General features: G+C 36.9%; 1 protein-coding gene across 1 annotated transcript in view; it reads right to left on the bottom strand.

The window, feature by feature from the left end:
- Nucleotides 1-24,762, bottom strand: part of Rok (Rho associated coiled-coil containing protein kinase) — a 484,157-nt gene extending 459,395 nt beyond the window's left edge. Inside the window, exon 1 of the mRNA XM_090392113.1 lies at nucleotides 24,020-24,762. The gene's annotated coding sequence lies outside the window, so the exon portion shown is untranslated. The remainder of the gene's footprint in view (nucleotides 1-24,019) is intronic.
- Between the last annotated feature and the right edge of the window lie 1,845 nt (nucleotides 24,763-26,607).

The raw sequence follows: 26,607 nt of genomic DNA on the forward strand, positions 1-26,607 counted from the left end.
AAAGGAACGTCTTAGGATTATTGGAAAGGAAACTCTAGTGCAACTTTTTCCTAGAACATTTTACAGTTAATTCCCATGATGGACAATCTTCGGCACAGGTAAGTTAGGGTTCTTTCCCTTATTAGAAACTCGGGTTCTTAATTTTAACAACTTGAAAAAATTGACTGCCTTTATATAGAACCATCACTATTACAGATGATAATATACCTGGTTAGAATTTATGAGGCAGTGGCTTGGTCATACCCAGTCTTCAAAATGGTCAATAATCACAAGCTGAATTAGCAGTGAACTAACCATAAAGATTGTTTTACTGCTTATTTCCAAAACTAGTAAGGGCTAAAGAGTTCCTCCTTTGGGAAATAAAAGGTATGAGAAGATTTATCTTGTGCACCCTCCATTTCATGTTTCTTCTACACATCAATCTAATCTTCATCAATCTTCTACTATCTAATCACAGTGTAGGATCATTATAGCAGATGCCTCATTCTGTAATAAATAGTATAATATATTCCATCACTTTAAAATAATATGAATAATTAGCAATCAATTTTTTTTTTTTTTTATTAATGGATGTTTGTAACTCATGACTGTAGATCACTAATATCACTAACTCTTATCTACAAATTAAAAAACATAAGCTGAAAACAGAGCTTATAATTTAACTAATCACAGGCAAATATAGTCACTCTTCATTATTCTTCTTTGACTCTGGACAACTGAGCACATCAAGAGTCATAAACAGAAATAATATCCAAATTTTCTTTTACACTGTGTTTAGAGTGAAGCTAAAGATGTTCAAAGAGTATCACAATCTCAAATGGATTATACTACCTAATAGAAAACATTAAGAAAATTATGGAACCAACTACAGCATTAGAGTAAAACTTTAATTTAATATAAAACAAAATAAACACTCAACATTTCGACCTTCACATTAAGATCATCATCTGCAGTATACGCATATATATATACAAAGAAACAAGCTGTACAACAATCTACATGGTATGCTAAAATTACTGATCAACCATTAAACTATTAGCCTGATCTCTGGTATAAAAAAAAAAACCTTACTATATCAAAGCTAGAGGCCTGTTATTATTATTATTACTAGGTTAAAATTAACTTAAGCTGGAGAGCAACATGTTCACACAAATTAAATAAATAAATAATAACTTATATAAGTATACATATAAATACAGCAAACCAGTATGGATAGTGGCCAATAAAAGCTGAAAATTGCTCAGAGTCCTAAAGTCAGGGTTTGCTAGAAAACTAAATGAGCTGAATGTGTGCCATCCAAATTTTGGGGATTTTTATGCCACCATTATTGCTAATCAAAATTGGGATGGTTAATCAAAATTTCACATGCTTCTTTAAATTTTTGCTCATACGTTCATTCCATTCTGTTCTGATAAAGAAGCATGTGAAATTTCAATTAACCACTCATCCTAACAATAATGGTGGCATAAAAACCCCAAAAATTTGGATGGCACACATTCAGCCCACTTAGTTTTCCAGCTAACCTGACTTTAGGATTCTAACCAATTTTCAACTTTCATTGGCCACTATTATTATTATTATTATTCCAGGGAGTCATTAGGCTCATCGAGGGAGGCCCTAAACATCATGTCCACACAACTATATGACATTCTCACAGTATCTATCATACCTTGCGTTGAACTCGCTCATCGTCATAGCACCCACAACAGACTCTCCACTCATTTACCACTCTAAAAGTAAAGAAACCAGCTCTAACACCCCTGCTAACCACACTCTTGCCCAGCTTCCATAGGTATCCCCTAGTTTCCCACCACCAGTCCTGATCTCAAAAATATCCTCTGAATTAATCCTACAGAATCCCTTTAGCAATTTGAATGTCTCAATCATATCTCCCCTTTTCTGCCTATCAACTAGTTTCTGCAACCCACAAATCTTCAATCTGTTCTCATATGGATCATTCCATAGACCTGCTATCATCTTAGTCACTCGCCTCTGGATCCTCTCCACCTCCTCACAATCAAGAAGGAACCGAGGTGACCAAATCTGGGCACAGTAGTCGAGATGAGGTCTTATCAAGGCTCGGTACAGAGGTACAATAACTTGCTTGTCTCTGCTCATCAAGGTATTTTTCAACAACCAAGTGAGCTGATGAGCTGATTTAGCTACTTTTGCAATGTGCCCCCTAAACTTCATCTCCCTATCCACCAACACTCCCAAGTCCCTGGCCTCATCAATCTCCTGGAGTACAGTTCCACCAATGTGGTATACTGCTGCTAATCTTTTCACCCCAAAATGCATAACCTTACATTTTGTCAAATTAAATTGACATCCATTCTCCTTAGCCCAGAACTCCAATCTATCCAAGTCATCCTGCAAGATTTTGACATCTTCTGCATTCACTATCGCCCTACCCAACTTTGCATCATCAGCGAACAAATGAACTGTTTTACTTAGATCCTTCCCTATATCATTAATGAACAGATTAAACAGCAGTGGTCCAAGAACAAAACCCTGCGGCACACCACTAGTCACAGGCCATCTTTTGGACTCTACTCCTGAATAAACTATTCTTTGATATCTTTCCATCAACCACCCACCTATCCATCTCACCAACCCTATATCCATTCCCATATGTTGTAGTTTACGGATTAGAATTCCATGTGGTATCCTGTCAAACACCTTTGCCAGGTCCAGCAGTATCACTGTAAACCATTACCCTTATCCAGTTCAGCCGTCACCTTGTTATAAAACTTGAGCAAGTTACTGAGGCATGATCTACCCTTCACAAAGCCATGCTGTCCCCTGTACAGTATCTCATTTTCATCAATCCATTCCTGTATTTTTCCCTTGACTACTTTCTCCAAGACCTTGACAACGACTCCTGATATGCTGATCGGTCGGTAATTTGCAACCGTAGTTTTGGATCCTCCTCTATGCAGTGAAACTATTTTCCCCTCTTTCCACACCTTCAGGACTAAACCAGACCCAAGACTCAGATTAAACAACATAGTCAAGGGCACTGATAATTCCTTAGCCGCTTCACGCAAGACCCGTGCCGGTATACCATCCAATCCCACAGATGTATTCACATTAAGGTTCTGTAATAGACTATTCACCTCCACTTCATTCATCACAATTCCCGTATAAACTAATGGTTCCTTCATTTCTTCAATGTCACCACCTGGATGATATACTTTTGCAAAGTGCGCACTCAGTAACTCCAATATAGACTGATTCAGTGACCTCCTTACCATCGTCATTCCTTAAAATCATTTTATCGTGTACAGTTTTTTTTTCTTGCTTGCAGCATATTGAAAGAACTGTTTGGGATTCTCTTTTGCTTGCATAGCTAGTTTCCTTTCATAATCCACTTTTGCTTTTTTTACCACGCTCGTTACCCTTCTGGCCTGCACTTTATACCGTTCGTGTGCCTGCAGGTCACCCCTTTCTTTAAATTCCCTCCACAGTTGTTTCTTTTTTTGCAGCTCAAGCTTAATGGTGTTATTCATCATTTAACCCCTACTTGTTTTACTATTCGGACCCTAGGTATACAATCAGCCATAACCTACTGTAAATGCTCCTTGACCACTTCCCATGCTCTATCGACGTCCAGCCCTTGCAGTTGTACATGCCATGGTGCTGATCCAAGCAATCTCCTAAGCTTGTCATACTTGCCAACATGGTAATTCCACATATACCCTGTCTTAATTGAAAATTCCACACCTTTAGCTACCTCCCAGGTCAAGACCTCATGATCACTCTCACCAATAGGTGGCAACATGGTCATATTCATTACAGTCAAATTCTAAGATGCTATTAGCAGGTCAAGCACTCTCACACCCCTAGTATTTTCAATTACATGCTGTCTCAGATAGTTATCCCTTAATAATTGAATAAAATCCATTTCCTTCCTCACATGTGTCCTCTCCTCCTTCCAATCAATGTTACCATAGTTGAAATCCTCCATAATAATTACCCTCCTTCCACTCATTTCATCAATTTGTTTATGCATACCATCTCCACCATCTATTCCATCACCTGGTCTATAGCAGCACCCAACTGTATATTTTATTCTGCCAGTCTCAATCTCACACCAAATAGCCTCAAATGAGCTCCTTTCACTATCCTGCGATACAACTTCAATTCTCCTTGGCTGTAGTTCATCAGCTATCATCAATAACACCCCTACCCCCATTTTATTCTCTCTGTCCCTCCTAAACACACTATAACCTACACATTCTATCCCACTAAGTATATCATCTTCCGTCAGCCATGTTTCACTAATGCCAATAAGCTGTGGCCAGGAAGAGCCAATCAAGGCCAAAAATTCTTCCTTCTTGTTCCTAATACTCCTGGCATTAGTATACATGAAATGCAGTGATCTCTTTGTCCCACCCCTAACTTGATGCGTTATTCTAAATGTCCCATTCCCATTTTTTGTCCTTAGTGCTGGCTCAGGTACATTATATACATTCTTATACTCAACTGTCTCACTGATGTCCGCATATCCACTCCACCAATATCCATACTGGTTTGTTGTAATTTATAAGTCATCATCATCATCATCAAATTCCTGCCATGTACCCTCAAGGGGTGTACAGGATATGACAGTACTACATGAAAAAATTACATCATTACTAACTTCCTATCTACAATTTTCCTCCAAATCAGTCTGTTACTTGTCAAGACTCCAACATTATCAGATCTTATATTTCTATCGTCTAAGGCACTTTGTACCGTATCAATCCACCTATATCTTGGTCTTCCTCTGGGTCGTTTTCCTGCCAACCTGGCAGAGAACACTTGGTTTGCTAATCTTTCCTCTCCCATTCTATTTAAGTGACCATACCATCTGAGATTAGCTCTGCTAACGCATTCCTGGATGCTGACAATGTCATTTATAAGTCATTATTTATTTATTTTGTGTGAACATCTTGCTCACTAGCTTAATTTAATTTTAACCTAATAAAGGACTCTAGCTTGATGTAGTAAGTTTTTTTTTTTTTTACACCAGAGGTCAGGATAATAGTTTAACGGTTGATCAATAACTTTAGCATACTATGTAGATTGTTGTACAGCTTGTTTCTTTGTGTGTGTGTGTGTGTGTGTGTGTGTGTGTGTGTGTGTGTGTGTGTGTGTGTGTGTGTGTGTGTGTGTGTGTGTGTGTGTGTGTGTGTATACTCCAGATGATGACCTTAATGTGAAAGTCGAAACATCAAGTTTTTATTTTGGTTTATATTAAACTAAAGTTTCACTCTAACACAGTAGTTGGTTCATAATTTTCTTAACCCTGTGGAGGTCGCAGCTGATCTGACAGATACAAGCAAATTGTTTAATATAAATATTCTTACACATATCCAGTGTATAGCTTGGAGGTCATGAGTAGTTGCACATGCATATGTCACGAGTGATATTCCACACTGTTTATGCAGTCAGTTTTCATTTAGCATGTGTTATGTAAAGGTGTGTGATATTTCATAATAAATTGTATCTGAGACATACCGCAACCTCCGATGTCAGTATAGTATTGGTTAAGTGTTTTTTTTTATTATTATTTACCGTTGAAAATGGCTGGAAAAATATATCAATTGGATAATCCATCAGATGTTGAAGAGATTCAGCAATTTTGTTACTCAAGTCCGATGATGTGAATGATAGAGTTGAATGCGAAAGTGATATTTGATAGTAAATTGTATCTGAGGGATACCATAAACTCCAATGTCAGTATAGTATTGGTTTAGTTGTTTTTTTCTTTGTTTCTTTTATGAATAATTTCTAGATTGTAACTGAAAATAAATAAACCATGTATTATATTTGCAGTGTTTTTTTTGTTTTTTTTTAAGTTTTATCGCATTTTAGCACATAGTAGTAATGAATGTATCTCTCAGCTACAGGCGACCTGGAAATTTTTCGACCACAACCTCCGCAGAGCTAATGTATTCTGATCAGTGTGTAAACATGAAGGAAAGGATACCTAATAGAAAATTAGGTAGTATAATTAGGTAGAGTTAGTGATGCCCTTGTCCTGGTTTGAGAGTCTTGCAGTCAGTAAAGTTCCTAAGTGTGGAAAGAAGACAAAATAATACCTCTCCACAAGCATGGTTCGAGAACAGAAGTTTCCAATTATAGACTGGTTTGTGTGTGCAGTTGTGATCAAAGTGTTGGAAAAATTGGTTAAAAACAGAATACAGAATTGGGTTGACTATGATGGTCAGTATGGGTTTGTGAAGGACAGCTTGTTTTAGCGACTGCTTATGTTTTATGATAAGGTGACAAATATGTTGGATAAGGGAGAATCATATACAGTGATACTCTTGGACTATTCAAAAGCATTCGATAGATTACCATAAGTTGGCATACCTTTAGAGGAGAGAATGGACAGTATATTGGTTAGATGGATCGGAAATTGGCTCCCTGAATGATACCAGCAAGTTGTGTATGATGGAGCTGTCTCAGAAAAGGAAGGTGACCACTGACATGCCTTAAGGTTCAGTTCTTGGGGCCCTATTGTTTAACTTGTTTGTTAATGATATTTCTTGAGGATTGACTGGGAATCTTCAAATATTTGCTGATGATGCAAAGTTAGGTAGAATTATCGGGAGTAGTGCTGATGTCAATTCTCCACAGGAAGATTTGAAAAGGCTTTTAGCTTGGACAAATGAGTGGGATTGCAGTTTTAATGTTAATAAATGTAAAATTGTGATCATATAGTCATAGCTGCAATATGCCCTCTACATACTGAATTGGTGGGAAGTGGATTAGATTCAAGATTTTGGAGTGATGATGGATAGTGGAATGAAGTTCTGAGGGCATATTGCAGCTATGACAAAAAGTACATTGACATGTAGAGATAAGGAGGTGGTGGGGCGTCTATATAAAGCATTGGTCAGACTATGTATGAACAATTTTGCTCAGATTTGATCACCTAGTTTTCATTGTGATGTGGAAACACTAGAGAGGGTCCAAAGACGAATAACCAAAGTGATATCAGGATTCTGGAGTGTTGGTCATGAAGAACTTTTGAGAGAATGCAGATTCCAGAGGTTCTTCGATAGAAGGAAAAGAAGAGATATGATAGAAACCTTCAGCTTAGTTAAGGAATTATAAAAAGGATGTTAAAATGGGACAAACAAGAGGCCATCTCAGTAAATTGTGTAAAGATGTGGTGAAGAAGGGTGCGAGGAGTAGATTTTTTACAAGGAGAATTGTTGATGAGTGGAATGCATTGTTGGAGTGCATTTGGATGCAGGGAGTGTAAATAACTTCAAAGTTCATTATGTTAGATATGTTGCTGGTTGAGTGGTGTTCCCCCCACAATGAGTGTTGACTCCATGGAGGTTACCAAATACCAGAAAAATTATGACTTATCAATATCAGAAGTAAGACGGTGAAAACAGCACAATGAAATAATTAAGCAGATTTAATAATTCCAATAAGGAAAGCAGGAACGTTGGACAGGAAAACGGGTTGGGACAGGGAAATATGGTGAGGGGAGAGTGGATTTTTGAATAGCTACTCATTCAAATAATTTTAGAGGATGTCAATTTGAGTTCATCAAAGCTTTTCCTTGTAAAATGAAATAACTACTGATCTTTTTTTGAGAAAAAAAAAAACTGCTTAATAAAGTCCATCTGTCACAGATGGAAATAATTGTCTTTTTACAGTGCATGTGGTGAAACAAAAACCACTAAGCCATGATGATATCACAGATGCAATAATTTGAGTAAAAGAAAACAAAATGTGCCATAGTACTAGCCTGAAAAGAATCACTCTACTAATAATGAAAATGCAAACAAAATGCTTTTAAGAGATTAAACCAATGACTTCCAATGCAGAAAGTGCAAGGTACAATAAAGTGAAACTCAGTGGGAAGATAGCAATGTTGACAGCTGTGACAAGGGGAAAATAAAGAAGTAAGATGTTGATGAATGACAATCAGAATGTGAAGAAAAAGAGATGTGGAATATGTAGATGTACAGAATATAGGATGAATTGGATAACTTGAAAAAGTGCATTTAGAAACAAATGCTATTTTCATTAACAAACAGAATTTGTGTGAATTTCTCTCTCTCTCTCTCTTCTTCACCCTGATAATGCTAACAAGCATTATCAAGGTGAAGAGAGAGAGAGAATGGCCTCAGGAGAGGAAACACAGAAAGATACTGCTTAATGGATTGCAGAACACAGCTGGAACCCAGAAAGAATGGGAAGAGGTAGTGCTACAACAAAGTGGGCAGAGGCCCTCTAAGAACATACCAGAAAAATTATGACTTATCAATATCGGAAGTAAGACGGTGAAAAACAGCACAATGAAATAATTAAACAGATTTAATACTTCCAATAAGGAAAGTAGGAATGTTGGACAGGAAAACGGACTGGGACAAGGAAATATGGTGTAAGGAGAGTGGATTCTGAAAGCATGTATGTGGATGGTCTGCATATGTATATGTACTGAGGTATGTACATAAGGTATGTACTGCTATGTACTGAGGGGTACATATGACATACAATGAGAATATAGGGGCAGGTGAGAGAAGTCACAGTTGGGGAGAGCGGCATGTGTAGGACTGGTTATAAACCAAGAAATGAATTGTTATACTTATTTACAAATGCCAGGAGTATAAGAAATAAGGGAGATGAATTTTTTTTTCACTGATTGAGTTTATGTGCCCGAAAATAACTGGAATAAGTGAAACATGGTTGGATGAAAATGCCATCTTGACAGGAAGAGAAATGGAGGGATATGATGTTTTTCATGAAGATAGGAAAGGCAAGAACAAAGGGGGGGGGGGATGCTGTTGTTAACAGGGGAATTATATCCATGCAAGGTTGAGATACAAGGGAAAAAAATTGGCAGTGGCTTTGAAGGAGTGGTTGATAAAGAGATATTTGGTGGGGGCATTGCTACAGGCAAGGGAGTGTGGAAGGCAGAGACAAAGAAATGTATAGGCAACTTGGCTTAGTGAGCAAGTGAAGGGTGATCATTAATGGGAAATTTCAATTACGGCAACATTGATTGGAATGAAGAAAGAGTATCAGAGAATAAGAATGAATTTCTCAAGGTCTTAGACAGTATGTAATGGAGGGCACATGAGGGTTACGAGTCTTACATCTGGTTATATCAGTGGACGTGATTATGAATGGAGTGTCTTGTCTTCCACCAGATGGTGAGTGACCAAGAAGTGATCACCTGGGATGCAGCCAGTCATATGACAACTTCTATAAAGAAGGAAATATATGTGGAACTACAAGGCTGGTAATTATGGTAAGCTTAGGTGACAACTGGGAGCTATAGAGTGGAAATAGGAGTTGAGTGAGAAGGCAACAGACACTGTGGGGGCACTGATCAAGAGCTATTTAACAGCAGCAATGTGCGAGTGCATTCCAAAAGTGAAAAAGCTAAACAAGGAATAAAATGGATGATTGAAGAAATTAAACATGAAATCTGATAGAAGGCACTGTGAAGGCAACACAAGATGAACGTTGGTAATGACCACTTGCATGAAGAGTACAAAGAGCAGGCCAGGAAGGTGATTTGATCGGTAAGCATAGAAAAAGTGCTGTATGAGAAGCCAATCAAGCTAAGAAAAATCTTAGTGAGTTATTTCGATATGTGGAAAGTAGAAGGAAAAACAACTATGGGAAGATGACTCCAGTTGATTATAATTATACTGGCAGATCGGTAACCAATGCAGAGGATACAGTTAAATTATTCAATGATCAGTTTATCGGTGTATTTCATCCTTGTGAAGGTAACATCAGGAAAAGCTAGAGTGTAGAGGGTATGGTGAATGAACAAGAGAAATATGAGGAATTAAGTAAACTTGGTGCTAATAAGGCAAAAAGGACTTGACAGTACATTGCAAAGCATCTTGAGGGAATGCTCTATGGAACTGACACCTTTTGCACATCTATTTAACGTCCATCTTGAAATAGGATGAATCCCAAAGGAATGTTGTTTGTTGTTGTGCCATCTGGTCGTTTTCAACTGTTGATGATCTTGTGCACAAAGGCTCTCCATCCCACTTGGCCCTTTGTCCTTTCTTTTCAGCAACTGTAAGTTCAACTTTGTAAGTTCGTTTATGTTGTCCATCAAACTCTTTTTTTGGTCTTCCACTTCTTCTCAAATTTTCTCAATCTTCCCCAACATAACTGCCTTTTCCAATGATTCATCAGCTTGCATGATATGTCCAAAGTACATCAACTTCTGTTTAGTGATCATTGCCTCCAAGGAGCATTCTATCTTTATACTAAATAAAATCTTATTTAGTATAAAGTATCAATTCAAATGAATCAATTCACTTTCTGTTTTTCTTCTTAATAATCCAGCTTTCACATCCATTCACTACTGGAAATGCTACTGCTTTGACAATTTTAATGTTTGTCACCTTACTCACACCTCTATCTTTCATAATTTTTGTCAGATTTAACATAGCTTTTTTTTTCCCCCATGACAATCCTTAATTTCATCTTCACATTTACCATAATTTCTAATTCTGGATGCCAGTAAATCATAACATTCAACGATTTCTATTTCATCTGCCTCTATTATAAATTCATTTAAATTTCCAGAAGTCATCACTTTTGTTTAGCTGATGTCTAAATTAAACCTAACTTTGGTACTTTCTCTCTTAACTAGTAGAATCAACCACTCCAGATCTTCCTTACTTTCTGCTATGAAAGTTGTATCATCTGCATATCTTGAATTATTTATTTTTCTGTCACTAATCTTAATTCCAACTGGATCTCTGTCTAAGTTAGAGATTCTCATAATATATTCAACATAAATTTATACTCAACATAAAAGATACGGCGACAGTATACAAACCTGCTGCACCTTTTTTTCTACTTGAACACTATTTCTCCAAAGACTGTTTATACTGAAACTTCTTTGTTGTGAAATGCTCAAGTACTCCCATTGATCTCATTACAATCCACAGTCTGTTGTTGAGAGTTTATTTTTCACTTGGTTAGACTATAATAAGTTTAGTTTAATCCTTTATCCAAGTGTGAGCAAACAAAGTTTGCGCCTGAAAGTATCTTCAGGACTGGGGTAAGGTAGTACAACGCCGGGCAACTTGTTGCAAAGGTGGAGAAAGTTCTCATCACTCCTATCTCAGTATCTCCCATAATGCAAAGCACATCTCCTTGCGGATATGTGTAATGCTATGCATTAAGGCAAGGGCCACTACCCATACCGGTTTCGACCTTTATTGAGGTCTCGTCAATGGGAGCCAGGCCCAGTAGTGGAGACACCAAGGCAGAAGCAATGAGAGGTCATCCCAACCTATAGGAGTTGCCCTCCTAAAAAAGGTGTACAACCTTATTATTAAATTACTCTGGATTCAGAGACAGATGTTGAGAGTTTATTTTTCACTTGGTTAGACTATAATAAGTTTAGTTTAATCCTTTATCCAAGTGTGAGCAAACAAAGTTTGCACTTGAAAGTATCTTCAGGACTGGGGTAAGGTAGTACAACACCGGGCAACTCATTGCAAACAGGTAGTCAAATTACAAAACCTGTTGTACTACTTTACCCCAGTACTGAAGATATTTTCAGGTGCAAACTTTGTTTGCTCACACTTGGATAAAGGATTAAACTAAACTTAACACAGTCTGTTGTGATCCATACAATCAAAAGCTTTCTTATAATCAATAAAACAGATGAATACTTCCTTCTGAAATTTTCTTGTTCTTTCCATAATCCATCTCATGTTTGCTATTTGGTCTCTAGTTCCTCCACCTCTCCTAAAGCCTGCATGTTCCTGTGGCATTTCTCTATTCACATATAGCTACAGCCTTTGTTGGATCACATTCAGCATGTGATCCAACAAAGCAATGATTCTATAAATTTCACAATCTCAGGGATTTGATTTTTTTTTTTTTTTTTTGGAAATGGAATGAATACTGATGTTTTCCAATCTCTAGGCCAGTATATTTTTTTTTTCAAAACCTGTTGACAAATTTCAGTCAGCATATGAGTCTCTGACTCCATGGAAGTCAGATGTTAATAATATTCACTACTTTATCCCCACCTGCTCACAATAATTCCACTGACACTCCATCAGTTCCAGGAGCTTTTCCTTTTGGCAGCTGTTCCATTGCTGATATCACTACATTTTTCATTATCATGGGTTCCTCAACAAATTCTCCTTCAGTGTTATCTTTCTTGTACAAATCCTCTACACACTCTTTCCATTTTTTTTTTTTTTTTTTTTTTTGCTGCTGCTGCTTCTTCCTGAATTACTTTCTGCAGTTCATAATCTAGGGATAAACTTCCTTATAATATCATATATTTTTCTAAACGGATTTCTTGTTCTACCCATAATATTACTTTCTTCAATTTCCTTGCACATTTTGTTTAGATGTTTATCCTAATCTTTCTCAGCCTGTCTCTAGAGATCTGCTCTCAGTTGTCTAACCCTTTCTTTGTTTCTCTGAAGGTTCATTTTTCCTCTGCTATTTGAACAGCTTCTTCTGACAACCATTTACAATCTTTCTTTCTTGTTGCTTTTACTTAGTCTTCTTTGCTGCTGCTTTTGTTTCTTCCCACAGTTCTTCCAATTCTCTTCCTGTTTCTCCAAACTTTTTAATTTCTTTCTGACTTCTACTTTAAATGCTTCATTTACATGATTTAAATCAGGGGTCAGCAAACTTTTTAGACCACTGATCCCTTCATGGAATCCTTGATCCCTCATCAACCCCCATCATGTTAAATAAATGAATAAATGTTATCAATAATAAATTTCTCAATTTAAAAATAATAATTCCTTCACCCTTTTACTTCATTACTGCTTCTTGATAAGAAATATTTAAAGAAATTTAAAGAAAATGCTTAAAGAAATTTATAAAGAACATTAAAAATTAAACCTCCTTTTGATGCTTAGACATTTATCAACCCCTTGGATAGCCACATCGACCATTTTGCTGACCCCTGATTTAAATCAAATCTGGTACTGTCCTTTTGTTTTTCCTTCTTAGCTCGTAATTTTTATTTAACTTCAGCTATCAATAACTCATGATCTGTCCTACACTCTGCACCAGGTACCATATCTGCTGCTTGGATAGCACTTCTCCACCTTCCTGGCAATGGCATAATCTATCTAACTTTTGTATTCAAAACTAGGTGAAGTCTAATCTTCTTTCATGCTGTTGAAAGAAGGTGTTTACAATAAAGCAACTGTTCTCAACACAAAACTCAAACATTCTCCTGCTTCATCCCCCAATCCTAAACCAAATTTTCCTGTGATGCCTCGTTCTTCTTCTTTTTCTCCAAAGGAAAGGATAATGGAAAAAATTGTTCAACTTCACAAAGAGAAGGATAAGATTGAGGTTACAAATTATATGCCAATCTGTGTGTGTGTCTGGAGTTGTTAAGGTGTTAGAGAAATTGGTGAGGACTAGGATTCCGAAGTGGGTTGATAATAGCAGTATTCTTAATGATGGTCAGCATAAGTTTGTTAAGGGAGGTCATGTTTCAGCAATTTTCTTATCACAACAAGATAGCAAATTTACTTGATATAAGAGATACATATACAGTGGTGTAACTGTTTTAGATGGGATTACATAACAGACAAGTGAGTTTTATAGGTGACTGGCTGTCAGAGAGGTTTCATTAAGTTGTGTATGCAGAGTAGTGGTAACTGAAAAGAGGAAGGTCACTAGTGGAGTGCTAGAGGAATCTGTTTTGGGATCGTTATTATTGTTTAACTTGAACGTTAATGACATTCAGACCGGCTTAACTGGCGATGTGCAGATGTTTGCCAACGATACAAAGTTTGTAAAAGCTATCAGTAATTGAGCAGATGTTGCAGCTTTGCAGAAGAATTCCAACAAATAATTATGTGAACAGGCAAATGATTGGAGCTCTCAGTTTAATGTTGCAATTTAAAGTGCAAGGTCTTGAAATTTGGTAGGCAATGTTGGGATGTAGAGTATACAGAATGGAGAAATATTTTTAAGAAGGTGAAGGAGATGAGAGATCTGGAAGTGATAGCAGACAAAGACTTCAAGTTTAGGATTCACATTGCTAAAATTGTAGGAACATTCCAACCGACTATAGCAATAATGAGTACATGAAGAAGCAAAGAGATTATGGTTCCCTTGTATAAGGCTTTGATTAGGTCACATATGGACTACAGATTTGGTCGCCTCTATATTTGCTCACATTCTCATCCCCATCAGGGGATGAGAATGTGAGCAAATATAGAAGTTTATTAAGTTATGAGAAGAGATTGAGGGAAGGCAACTTACAGAGTCTTGTGAACAGAAAAAGAGAGGATATGATGGAGACATAAGTTGGTGAGCATTGTTGCCAGATTAATGTGGAGAATATTTTTCATAGAATATAGGGAGGCAAGGATAGAACTGAAAGCTGTATAAGAGTGTAAGCATGGGAGTGAGAAGAAAGTTCTTTGCATGAAGAGCAACTGGTGAGTGAAATACATTGCCTAAAAGAGTGGTGGGTGCAGAAACTGTGAATGGATTTAAGGCACAGTTTGGTGATCTTTCTACACAGGAGAGTACAGAACTACTGCGATGAATCCTTTGACTCCATGGAAGTCCATGGAGTCTAAGAATTATAAAAAAGGAGTCCAAGGACAATATTTCATCTGCCACACACATCTGGAATCCAATAAAAAAAAAAACAGTGTACCAACATACAAACCAATAAGTGTAAGATGCTAGACTAGAGCCTGAGGTACTATATGAGATGCCCTGGAGGAGTACTGAGAGCTAGCCCTGGCTGTTGGCAAGGATATCTAAGACTTGGTATTTCCCTTCAATTATTATGATTATTATATGGTATCTCCAGACTCATCGTGGGAGACCCAAACTAACTATTATACACATAAAACCTACCATACCACTCTTTAAACTCATTCACTGTCAGGAAACTCAACTAATTGTGGCAATCGATTCCACTCATTCACTAGTCTCCATGGAAAAAACAGCCTCATTCCCAGTATCCATAGAGGGTACCCCCCTTCTTAGGACTTGATGATTCTGGACTAACATGTTAACTTATTTTACTGGTAATTAGCTTAAGGAATTAACAACGCATATAACGGATATTAATTAAAGCAAACTTTAATTAATACTTTCAATATTTTAGCAACATCACATTGCCATCTTCAGGACATACAAATATGGTATGTGCACGCAGGCACTAACTAAAGCAAATGAGGAAGAAGGCAAGAAACTAATATTGGAAGTCCTAATGGTGCCCCCTAGCGGGCTAATTGGGTTGTCTTGGCCGTTGGGCTAAAGTTCTCATAAGATAGGCTTCCCAAATTTGGGATAGTTTCATGCACCCAAATTTGTTGAGGTTTGGAAAGTTTTTTAGAGCTGCTGATGATTCCATGAATAATCATTCGTACTTGAACTTGCTGCGGTGTATTATTTTAGTTTTCTTCCAACAAATTCTATGCCGTATCTAAGGCATGGTCTGCCAACTGTCCTGCCAGTTTGGCCAAGGTAGGGCAGTTTACAGCTGCAAGGGACCTCCTATACACCAGGTAGGTTTAGGGGGAGTGGTTGGTCTTTGGTAGAGCGGATAAGGGATGCCAACTTTTTATATGGTCTAAATATAAAAAGTGATAGTCTTTATTGTGGAGGGGGGGGTACTGGTTTTAGTATTTTTTTTATTTGGGGGGGCGGGGTTGTAGCCATTGGCTAAGAAAGTGTTGAGGATGTGGTTTAGTTCAGTGGTTCTAATCATCGTGATCTGAGCAGATTAATTTTGCCGTGTTGAATAGTATTTTTATAACCATATATTGTTGTGAGGAGGGGTGGCGGGATTGCTGGTGAATGTATCTGCCTGTATGGGTGGGTTTTCTATAAACAGAGAAAACCAACAAAGATCCATCAGGCTGACGAGTGATTCGAGTGTCTTGGAAAGGGGAGGGTGTTGTTTTCCTCTTTTTCGAAGGTGAACTGGTCTCTGGTGTGTTGGTTGTTTAAGTGTGTTAGGAAGGAGATGAGTGTATCTGAGCCATGTGGCCAAATAGTGAACACATCATCCACATACTGAAGCCAAATAGTGGGCTTTTGTGGGGCAGAGTTTAAGGCTTTCTCTTCAAAGGTCTCCATAAAGAAGTTGGCCAAGGGTGGAGAAAGTGGTGAACCCATGGATGTCCCCTCTATCTGTTTGTAGAATTTTCATTGCCAAACGAAATAGCCTGAGTTCATTGTGAACTGAAATAGGGCTGAGATATCGGAAGGAAACTTGCTTGGATAAGGTCTGGGGATTCCTTGAGTGGGACATTAGTGAATAGGGAGGAGACGTCAAAACTGACCATTATGTCAGTGTGTTTGGAGTGAGAGGTTTTCTATGCTGGCTTTGAAGTGAGCTTAGTTTTTTGTGTGCGATGATGTGTTGCCAGTATAGTGTGTGAGCGCTTTGGCTAAATGTTTGGCTAATTTGTATGTGGGGGGAATCAATGCCATCCATTATGGGACATAATGGCACATTTTGTTTATGTAATTTTGGAAGTCCATATAATCGGGGAGGGTCTAGAGTTATAAGGTTTTAGTTTGTTAGTGACTTCAACAGGCCAAGAAGTGACCTTCTTAAGGAGTCTGTGGAGAGTTCTAATCTGAGAGCTGGTAGGATTATATTCAATAGGGAGGTAGGTGGTACGGTCTAATACTAAAACATTAAGCTTACCTGTGTAGTTCTTTTGGTTGAGAACCACAGTGGTGTTTTCCTTATCTGCTTTGGTGATTACTATTTTTTTGTTTTTCTTCATTTCTAGTAGAGCTGCATATTCGTCTTTAGATAAAAGAATACCTAAAAATCCTAAAAGAATACCTGTCGAGGAAATCATGATCCAAATAGAATGTGGGATTCACAACCTTCCTAACCATATCGCCAACAACTTCAGACTAGATGTAGCCGGTTTTCTCACAAAAGCAAAACCTCCAAAAACCAACTTATCCAAAGACGAATATGCAGATCTACTAGAAATGAAGAAAAACAAAAAAATAGTAATCACCAAAGCGGATAAGGAAAACGGCACTGTGGTTCTCAACCAAAAGGACTACACAGGTAAGCTTCATGCTTTAGTATTAGACCATACCACCTACCTGTTTTGATGTCTTCTCTCTATTCACTATTGTCCCACTCAAGAAAACCTAGACCTCGTCCAAGCTAAGTTTCCTCCCAATATCTCAGCCCTATTTCAGTTCACAATGAACTCAGGCTATTTCGTTTGGCAAGGAAAATTCCACAAACAGATAGAGAGGACATCCATGGGTTCACCACTTTCCCCAACCTTGGCCAACTTCTTTATGGAGACCTTTGAAGAGAAAGCCCTTAAATTCTGCCCCACAAAAACCCGCTATTTGGCTTCGTCAAGTGGATGAGATGTTCGCATTTTGGCCACATGGCTCAGATACACTCAACTCCTTCCTAACACACTTAAACAACCAGAGTCCAGTTCACCTTAGAAAAAGAGGAAAACAACACCCTCCCCTTCTTAGACACTCTAATCACTTGCCAGCCTGATGGATCTTTGGCTTTCTCTGTTTATAGAAAACCCACCCATACAGGCAGATACATTCACCAGCAATCCCACCACCCCTCCTCACAACAATATAGGGTTATAAAAACACTATTCAGCACGACAAAATTAATCTGCTCAGATCACGATGATTAGAACCACTGAACTAAGCCACATTCTCAACACTTTCTTAGCCAATGGCTACAACCCCCCAAAAAATCAAAAAAAATACTAAAACCAGTAAACCACAACCCCCCCCCTTCCCCTTCATAATAAAGATTACACTAAATTTATCACCATCCCCTACATCGGGGGCACCTCTGAAAAGATAACCAATATCCTCAAAAAATATGACCTGCTTCGTGTTATAGACCATATAAAAAGTTGGCATCCCTTATCCACTCTACCAAAGACCAACCACTCTCCCAAGACCTACCTGGTGTATATGAGGTGTATAATCCCTTGCAGCTGTAAACTGCCCTACCTTGGCCAAACAGGCAGGACAGCAAACATCAGGATTTCAGAACACAAAGACTACATCCAGTTTCACCAGTACAGCCACTGCGGGTTGGCAGACCATGCCTTAGATACCTGCCATAGCATTTGTTTGAAGAAAACTAAAATACACTGCAGCAAGTTCAAGTACGAAAGATTATTCATGGAATCATCAGCAGCTCTAAAAAACTTTCCAAACCTCAACAAATTTGGATGCATGAAACTACCCCAAATTTGGGAAGTCTACATTATGAGAACTTCAGCCCAACGGCCAAGACAACCCAATTAGCATGCTAGGAGCCACCATTAAGACTGCCAATATTAGTTTCTTGCCTTCTTCCTCATTTGCTTTTGTTAGTGCCTACGTGCACATACCATATTTGTATGTTCCTGAAGATGGCAACATGACGTTGCTAAAATATTGAAGGTATTAATTAAAGTTTGCTTTAATTAATATCCGTTATATGCGTTGTTAATTCCTTAAGCTAATTACCAGTTATGTAAGACCAATGTATAAGCCTTGCTACAAGAATGTTAACTTATTGTTTTTTGCATGTGTGTATGTGTGTGTGTGTTATTACAATTTTTATATATAACTTTTATTTATACAAAATACTGGAACTATTAAACTTGTGATTAATTATTTCACTGTGATGTTTTCATTCAAACTTGAAAAATTTAACACAATTAAAAACTATTATATATATATATATATATATATATTGTAGAAAGTTTTTTACCTTAGGTATAATATATGTTAAAGATACCAAGTTATTTTAAATATAAACCGGATTTTTACTCCATTTCCCAAGTAAGCAAACAGACAAGTCAGTCAAGTTTGCGCCTGCAAGTGTTGCAAGTCTAGCTGACCCCTGCACGTAGTGCAAGACCAAGGCAACTCGTATATAAATCCAAAGCAAAATGGCAGTAGAAAAATCAGGTTTGGCATCCCATACAACTACCTACCACAGACCATCAAGAAGTCTGGCAACAAACAAAAATGCCTTATATTGATCATAATTGTTTTAAAAGAAAGTTCGAGGAAGCTTCTGAAATGCTGTGTATAATGTAATGTACATAATGTAAAAAAAAAAAAAAAAAAAACCCACATAATGTAAAAAAAAAAATTTTTTTTAAATGAAGGCTTAATCCTACACCAAATTTAGTCTGCTTTCATTAAAAATCTAACTGCTGTGGACCTAGGATATGATATGCACAATGCCACAGAACGTAACAGCAGCAACTATCATTGTTCCAATATGTATACATTAATTAAAGTTTTTATTCTGGCTATTTTTTTATATGTATGAATTGTGAAGTTCTGATAACATCTAATATGTGTAATTAATTGTCTCTAGTCTCTTTTCTGTACAACATTTGCTAATACCCCTGATGATGCAAGTCTGGCGACTTACAAAACGTGTAATTCTATTTAACACTAATGTGTTGTTATACAAATATACCAACCTATTTATATATCAACACAGCAAACTTTAAAGTGTATACACATAAATACAAACTTGAATGATTATTTTTAGAATCAGTAGCAGATAAAAAAAAAAGACTAATCAGAATAAATATAGTTGTGTTGAATTATCCAATATTTAGGAAACTAATTCTTAGGCCTCCTGCCCAACAACTAAAGCTAGTCAACAGCATCAATAGAGTGTGTGTTATGAGATTTAAAACTGTAAACTTTTGTTTTTTAAACAGTAGTTTTTAAAATAATCTAGTGCATTATTTCTTCTTCTTCTTCTGCAGCTTATCCCACTTAAATAGGATCACTGTATTTAATTAGTCTCCTCCACATCCTCCTGTCTTGGGCTGTAACCACATCTAAGTTCTTCATCCTCAAGTCCTCCTCCACTAGCTCCTTTCATCTCTTCTTTGGTCACCCACACTTTCTCCTCCCCTGTACATCCATCTGCATGACCTTTCTTCCCACATACTCATCCTCCCTCATCACATGACCAAACCATCTCAACTTTGCCTCCTGTAACTTCACCCTAAGATCATAACCTTCACTGTTCTCCTTACATAGTCATTTCTCAGACGATCCTTTCTGGTCACACTGCACATCCACTTAAGCATTCTCATCTCCACTACTTACATCCTGCTGATGTTATTTTTCTTCAGGGCCACAGTTTCCATAGCATACATCACAGCTGATCTCACTACTGCATTAGTAACTAGTGCATTATTTCTTACTATATGAAAATCTCATCCCTTTCTAACATAGTAAAAAATAATGCACTAGATTATTTTCCAAGTACAAAATGAAAAGAAACAGAATTTGAGAATAAACAAAATGCATTTACAAAATGTATAACCACCTATGACAGCTATGACTTAATTTGGTCCACCTACAACACTGGAAATAAGTCTTATATTCAATCCATCCCAAAGGAAGAAAATAAATCAGTGATCAAAATATCTTACAGCACTCACTTCAGTTCTAGCAAAAATAATGGTGAAATTAATCAACAGTCAACTCCTTCACCACCTGCTAGTTAATCAGTGACCACTAGTATGGATAACCCCACTCTCGATGCATAGCTGATGTCCTTGCTATCATCACTTTTCTATGAAAAAGAATGAAATATTCAAGAATGGAATTAATGCACTTGAATAAAGATGCATTTAAAGACAAGGCTGTTCAGTAACAGAAAGGATGCATGCAAAACTACGGTAACGAGCATTATCAAAGTGAAAAAGAGAGAAATGTGTAAGAAAAGGAGTAAGGAAAGAGACTGCTTCATGAAAATGTCCAGAGCAATGCCACCCATATGGTTGCTCTAGACTGTTTCCAAGGCATTTGATCAAGTCAAGAACATATACCTACTTAGAAAATAACCAATTATGGTTATTAAAAATATTTAATTCTTCCAAAATTTCATCTCAGTCACTGAGACACCATCAGAAGTACAATATCAGACGTAACACACAAACTAAGTGAAAAATGTGAAGAAACGACTAGATGCCTAAATATAAGGTGCACCCTCTGTGGGAACCTGTTGTGGCCTAGAATAAACTGGGATCTCAAAGTATTAGCATTTCCCATATTTCTTAAGTTTAATGCAACCATATTTATTTAAATTAGACTGATTTCTGAGAGCAGCTACAGATTCTATAGTCTTCTAAATCTTCTGAAGTCTTCTAAATTTACTGCAGTGCTTTTCCCAATTGAGTCTATGACTGTATCTAAAGCATAGTCTGCAAGGCCAGACTGACCGTAGTTATGACTGCAGATATATTTTTGTGTTTTTCCATGTGGATGTTGGCTGATCTTCTTGTCTATCAATAGTAAGTCAACTTGTAAGAACAGGGCACTTTATATACTCCAGGCACACAGCTATAGGAAGGAGCTGATCTTCAGTAGAACATATAAGAGTAATAAGCTTATGGGGAGCTTGAAAGCCATGCAGATATTGTATTGTATTTTTTAAGACTGGCTATTTTTTCTGAAGTGCTTGGACATAGGGGGATGATGACAGCATTACTAAAATCTTTCTGAAGGTCAAAGATTGGGGGAACAGATGTATTTTATTTTTTTATTTTTTTAGTACTATAGGAACTGTAGCCATTTGATATGAAAGCATAGCATATATGATTAAATTCTGCTGTAAGAGAGGATTCAATGCAACAAAAGTTATAGGCTCTATTGGTTGGCATTTTAATAACACCATATTGTTGTGGGGAGGGGGGGGGAGTGTGAAATGTATTTACCTTTGTGGGTAAGCCTTCCCGTATGTTGAAAAGGAGGTTACCATTGAGTAGGCATATTACCAAAAGGTCTAAGAAAGGCTAAACTATTATTAATTTCTTTTTCCATGGTAAACTGGATTCTAAGGTGGAGAAAAGCTATTGAGGTGAGAAAAGAAAGAGTAACATGTCTGGGTCATGAGACCAAATGGAGAACATATCATCCACATATCTTAATCAGATAGATGGTTTGAGAAGCTGAGTCAAGAGTTTGCTTTTCAAAATATTCCAGAAAAAAATACACAAATCCAATTTCCCCTCCCAAGAACTATAGCAGATGCTACAGATTCACCATGCAATAAATTAGCAAAACAGTTAGCAATCGCTCCTATTCCCCTCCCCACTAGTCATACCACTTCCTATATATATATATATATATATATATATATATATATATATATATATATATATATATATATAAACTCTCCATTTTAAAACTGCTATTGAAAATTTAACATTAAATAATACAGATATTTTATATTCCAATATTCCTTTAAATGACATCTCACTTATAGTTTTTCCTCCTGATATCACTGATCCGTATTCCTTTGCTATCCATTCTGATTTCTCTTCGAAGCGCAAAAGTTATAAGCAGATGGAGGATACACCTCTATGGGTTCTCCCCTCCCCTCACTTCCCCTTGTCAATTTTTTATGGACTATTTTGAAAAAAAATCTTAACTCAGCCCCTTTCAAACCTTTATCTGATTGAGATATATGGATGATGTGTTCTCCATTTGGCCTCCTGGCCCAGACACATTACTCTTTCCTTTCTCACCTCAATAGTTTTCACCCTAGAATCCAGTTTACCATAGAAAACGAAACAAATAATAGTCTAGCCTTTTTAGACCCCCTTGGTAACATGCCTACCCAACAGCAACCTGTCTTTATCAGTACAGGAAACCCACCAACAAAGGCAGATACATTAACAAACTTCACCATACCCCCCCCCCCAACAACATGGTATCATTAAAACACAAACCAACAGAACTTATAACTTTTGTCGTTCCAGTGAGTCCTCTCTTACAACAGAACTTAATTATATACATCACACCTTATCTAATGGCTACAGTTCTCACAGTATCAAAAAATAAATAAAAAGTAATCAATCCTTCCCCAAATCCTCGATTTTCTCTTCAGAAAGATTTTAGTAATGCTGTCATCATTCACTATGTCCAAGGCACTTCAGAAAAAACAGCCAGTCTTAAAGAAGTGGGGCCTGAAAGCTGTGCAATCTCTGTACAGCTTTCAGGCTCCACGGAAAGCCTGCTACCCCTATACATTCTACTAAAGATCAGCTCTCTCCTCTCTCTATGCCTGGAGTATATAAAGTGCCCTATTCTTGAAAGTTGGCCTACTAAGATCAACCATATGGGAGAATACAAAAAATACATCTGCAGTCATGACTGTGGTCAATCAGGCCTTGCAGACCATGCTTTAGATACAGTTTATAGACTCAATCGGAAAAAGACCAACATACCCCATCACATTAAATTTAGAAAATAAAGACTATTTTTGGAATCTGCAGCTACTCTCAGAAATCATCCTAATTTAAATAAATATGGTTGCATTAAACTTCCCAAAATATGGGAAACACTAACACTTAGATATTCCAATCTACATACTCAGCCCAACAGGTGCCCAGCATGGAGGGCACTCCGATAGTTAAGATTCCAGGCTTTTGTCCATGTGTTTCATTTAATTTTGTGTTGCCTTTCTGTGTGTGTGTTACAAGTCTGGTATTGTAATCCCTGATGATGTCTCAGTGACAAACAAAATATTAGAAATTAAATAATATTTCTAATCCTGTGCTGTTTCACTCCATTACGCCCCTAACATGAGTTTCTCCTAGCATTTAAGCATGGATTGTTATCTTCCAATCCATCCTTGATAAATCGTTTGTCAATGTTCTCTCTCTCTGGTTATTCATTAAATATCATGGTGGATGGCTTTTTCACTGAGTTATCCCACCGTTGTGGGGATATCTCAGAGCACTGCACTTTCATCCACACTCTTTTTCCTATTCATAAATGACCCTCAGTAGCCTCAAATCCTATCTATAGTTCTATTGATGACACTCCTCTCTATGCTTGTTTTGACTACCCTTGCAATGTTCATATATATTCAAGCTATAAGTCATAATTAGGGCCTTAAATACTAATCGCCTTTCAATATTTCAGTGAGGTGAGAACAACTTTGTCAAACTTTAATGCCAAAACACTCCAAGAATAAAAAACAAAAGTAAAGAAAGGAACTTACCTTAGATTTTATTTACATCTATCAGTTGTCCCTGGTTCTCAATTAGTTGCAAAGGGCATTTACTACATGGCACTGGCAAACCATTAAAAGGCTCAGCCATCATCAAACTTGGCCATAACTAAAAACTTTGGAGTATGCCATGTTTTTTACAACAGAGACAAGTTGCACATTAATTCTAATTTTGCACTATTCTGTACATTTTTTTTACTAATATATACACTATGTACACATATAAACACGAAACTTCCAGGAACTTTTTTTTTCATATATTATACACATTAAGTACACTTTGGTGAAAATGATAAAGTCTGTAGGTATCTCAAATTGCAATTTTCTTATGAATGCTGCTACTGTTTTTAAAATAACTGAAAAAACAGCTATTTACGGACTAGTAGTGCTCCGTTCACTATTGAAAGCCAAAAAAGAATCATATTTTTGGTTACTTCTTTCCCTATCTTAAACATAAATTATTCTCTCAATTGTCATGAAACGCACGTTTTTGTAAAATTCCTTCAGTAAAAACCGTTGTGCCCAAACGTGCAGGTTAATTAAAAGATTAGGCTTACGTAGGAATTGTATATACTAAAGATGCAAAGAAGCGACTAGGTCCATAAGCTTTATATTACACCAATTATTACAATATTCATTCAATTAATAACTTCATGTAAACATCTAATAGAAAGCAATTCTTCCTGTAGACAAAGGTAACTATCCCACGTTTCACATAAAACAATAAGATTTATAAAATTCATATTTTCGAGTATTTTTGAGAATGTTAGGTGCTACACTCTGCCTAAAACATTAAGCACGTCAGACAGACATATGAACGAAGTAGAACTAACGCCCTCTACTGGATCTAAACATTAAGTAAAATAATTTTGCCATTCGTCTTGTAACAAATAAAATATACTTCTTTGCTTAAATATAAAGAGCCAATAGGCTTCATTTCAGCGATATAAACATCATTTAAATTAAGGGGATATTAAATCCCACATTGTTTTAAAACCGAATAAGAAACTCAAAGATTGGAATCAGAGAGTTTCATGCCGAATATAGTAAACTATAAAAGTATCGGCGATTACTAGTGAGCTAATGCAAGTAGTCCTAGTACGTAATACAATCTCGGGCAACTCGCAGCAAAAGTGATAAAGTTCTGATCGCTATTCCTGGTATTTTCCATAATGTAAAAACACATTTATTAGGAAATGTATGCTGGTATTACATTATTCTTTTCGCTATACCCTTTGGTATTAATTTGGTCTAGCTACTCACTGATGAAGCCTCAATAAAGGCTGAAACCGGTCTGGGTAGTGACCTCCCACCATAATGTAATAACAGCATACATTTCCTAGGAAATGTGTTTTTACATTATGGAAAATACCAGGAATAGCGATCAGAACTTTACCACTTTTGCTGCGAGTTGCCGGAGATTGTACTACGTACTAGGACTACTTGCATTAGCTCACGCTAGTAATCGCCGATACTTTTATAGTTTACTATATTCGGCATGAAACTCTCTGATTCCAATCTTTGAGTTTCTTATTCGGTTTTAAAACAATGTGGGATTTAATATCCCCTTAATTTAAATATACATCTTTGGGCTAAAGAGGATTATAAATGCGTAAGAAAACCCTAAAGGGGGTGAAAAATTCAAAATATGCAGTTCTATGAACTTATATATCATCGATTATGCATTTATTTAAACAGATTAAATGTTCTCTTTTAACTTGAGGAACGATGCAAACTATTATAATTATACTTAGGGCTAAACCAGTTGGAGTCCAAGAACTAATTGTACGAGAGCTCCCCACTCCGCTCTAAACACCATGTCAGAATAAATGTAATACGTGTAAGTTCTTCTTCTTTCCCATAGTGCTAAATGAACCGTTGGGTCATTTAGGATTACTATACGTCAACATTTATGCGGACATGTCCCCATTTTGATAATGAAAATAGCTGTCCGCATACATTTTCGAAAAACCCCCATTTTGTCAGCATTTCTGTAGGAGTATTTTAGATTTTTCCCGAGGCGTTTCTCCTGTGTTGGCAACATTGCTGAAACAAGAATGCAGGAGGTTGGTGTTATATTAAAAACAATTGAATCAATAATCGAATCTAATTGCGCTTTTAGATATCCGCACTCGTTTTTTTTTTTTTTTTTTCAAGCTTTCGCTCTTTCTCGCTGGCGCTGGCCTCACGTTAATGGCGTTACTGCGTGCTTAGTGCTATGATAGTGGTGGTGGTGGTGGTGGTGGTGTTTGAAGTGGAAATCAAGACGCATCCCTAGTTTTGTTCGTTCTTAATTAGTATTAATAACCTTACCAAGTAAGTAAGATATTAAATTATCAAATTATATCAGAATTAAAATATATACAACGTTTCAGGTTATGACATAACAGTTATGTAGGCCAACCTAAACATTACGAAATAATTTTATATCATCTTACTTATATTTATTTCAGATTATCTGGAGGATCAGCTAAGCTAAGCTAAAAAAATCTGGAGGATGGCTGAAGATAAAAGAAAGTGCTCCTTCAATGATAATCATAGGGGAAATTTTCCATATTTTCGCCCAGGACGTGAGCCAT

Source organism: Typopeltis vanoorti, chromosome 4 (assembly GCF_054136105.1).
Source record: "Typopeltis vanoorti isolate ZY-2024b chromosome 4, IOZ_Tvanoo_1.0, whole genome shotgun sequence".
Taxonomy (NCBI): domain Eukaryota; kingdom Metazoa; phylum Arthropoda; class Arachnida; order Uropygi; family Thelyphonidae; genus Typopeltis; species Typopeltis vanoorti.